This window comes from Rhagoletis pomonella, unplaced genomic scaffold (genome assembly GCF_013731165.1).
Source record: "Rhagoletis pomonella isolate Grant_MI unplaced genomic scaffold, Rhpom_1.0 Rhpom_scaffold_00014, whole genome shotgun sequence".
Taxonomy (NCBI): Eukaryota; Metazoa; Arthropoda; class Insecta; order Diptera; family Tephritidae; genus Rhagoletis; species Rhagoletis pomonella.
Window position 1 is genome coordinate 9,117,134 of NW_023458568.1, and position 2,244 is coordinate 9,119,377.

The 2,244-nt window shown below is 37.5% G+C and overlaps 1 protein-coding gene across 1 annotated transcript in view; it reads left to right on the top strand.

Moving 5' to 3' along the window:
• The window catches only part of LOC118749133 (uncharacterized protein KIAA1841 homolog), a 99,498-nt gene that overhangs the window by 198 nt on the left and 97,056 nt on the right, over positions 1-2,244 (top strand). The window lies entirely within an intron of this gene.

Sequence of the window (2,244 nt, forward strand, 5' to 3'; positions counted from 1 at the left end):
GAGTGTACGGGTCAGTAAACTCAGAGCTGAAACGGCGAATAAAAGCTAGTATAGATTAGGACTTTGCTATAGTATAGTTTAAATGACTATTACAAAGAAATTTGGAGTCGAAAACCACTCCAAGATCAGACATTTCATTACGAGTGCTTAGACATGAGCCAAAGATATAATAAGAAGTGGGGATCGGGGAACGAGACTTAGAAGATGCGATATGAAAACACTTATTTATGTTTAACTGCAGTTGATTTGTACGACATAAGACAGCAACATTATTTAGATCGGACTGAAGTCTGACAGAATCGAGCTGATTTGTAACCGTAGTGAAAATTTTTAAGTCATCGGCATATAAAGGATATTCAGAATGGTTAAAGCAGCTAGATATGTCATTAATAAAAATCACAAAGAGAAGGGGACCTAAGACGCTACCCTGAGGTACTCCAGAGGTCGCAGTAAAAGATTGCGTCGAGATGTTGTCCATTACGACAACACTCTTTCGTGACGAAAGGTAAAACTTTACCCACTTCAGAAAGGTAGAGTTGAAACCCAAACTAGACAATTTGGATATTAGGAGCGAATGACTAACTTTGTCAAAAGCATTGGTGAATTCGGTATAGACAGTGTCAACTTGCAAGCGATTGTTAAAAGCAGATAGGCAAAATTCGGAGAAAACGGCTAGATTTTTAACAGTTGATCGACCAGACATAAATCCATGTTGATTAACTGAAATCAGCCGTTTGGTTGCAAAGTACATCTTTTGCTTTACAATGAACTCAAATAACTTAGAGACAGTAGACAACTTTGATATGGGACTGTAGTTGGCGATATTGCTTTTATTACCACTTTTGTGAATGGGCGTGATGAAGGTAACCTTCCAGGCATCAATAAATTCGCCATATTTAAGGGATTTATTGAGCAACAGTAGAAGAGGGTATGCAATAGCCGGGCAGTTTTGGAGAAGACATGGGGACAGACCATCAATATCTGCCTGCTTTGAGGATTTCAAATTTTGGATGCCATCAACCACGTCATCAAGAGTAATGGTGAGCGCTCCAAAATCAATTGGGGCATTCACATTCAAACAGCTGTCTTCAGTAGAATCTACTTCAGGCTCGTAGTTTGAGCTAAAGAAGTCTGCAAACAGATTTGCAGCCTCTACAGAGGAATTCGCATGTAATCCGTTATAGAAAACTTCCGACGGAATGCTTGAGCAATTTTTTTTTGATTTGACGTACCGCCAAAGGCCTTGGGATTCGATTTAATTTCAAGCTCAAATTTTTGAACATAATTTCTATGAAGAATATTACTCAGGGACTTAAACTCTCTTGAATAATCCAAATATTTTTCCTTATGTGATAAAGAGTTTGATACTTTAAATTTTTTATAGATCTTATTCCTTAAATTTTTAAGCTTCTTTAAATCCTTAGTATACCAAGGAATTCTATAAAAACTCTTATTTCTTGGCGGCAATATACTTGAACAAATTTCATTTAATCGGAACTTAAAAGTATCAAAACATAGATCTACATTGACCCCGGAAAAAACCGAGTCCCAGTTCAGCAAAGAAACCTGAGAATTGATGGCATTAAAATCACAATTATTATTAAAACAAAAACTAAGGGATTGGTTATCCATCGCAATATTTTTAAATTTATAGAATTGCAAGTGTAAAATAAGTGGAATATGGTGAAGACCAGGACACGACAAGGGGTCAAGGCATTCATGTAAAGAAAAATTCATATCATGAATGAAAATAAGATCTAGAATTCTACAAAGCTTATTTTTAAAACTATTTATCTGACTAAGATTAATACTCGAAAGATTGTCAATAACGTACGATTCGGAAAAAGTATTGATGTTTTTGGGATACAAAGTAGCGCAGGTGGCCGTATTTGCCCATTCAATATTGCTCAAGTTGAAATCGCCTAAAATGCAAAAGTTACTAGTTGTGTCCTTAGATGCTAAAGCTAGAACATTATCAGTATGCGCCTTATATAGAGCATCAGCACTAGAGGGAGGAATGTATGACGCAAATGGCACCGAACACGGACACGCACAGTTGGTCAAGAAGTAGATCATCATTCTCCAGCGGCAGACGCAGCGTGCGATATTTCTTCAGGACCGCCCCTCTGGATAGTCCAGTCCTGAGGGGATCACGATCTTTTCGAAACACGGTTGAAGGTTCGTGTCAAAGAATTTTCTGTCACAGAAATCCACACTAAGCCAACTCTCGATGAGCACAAAGAT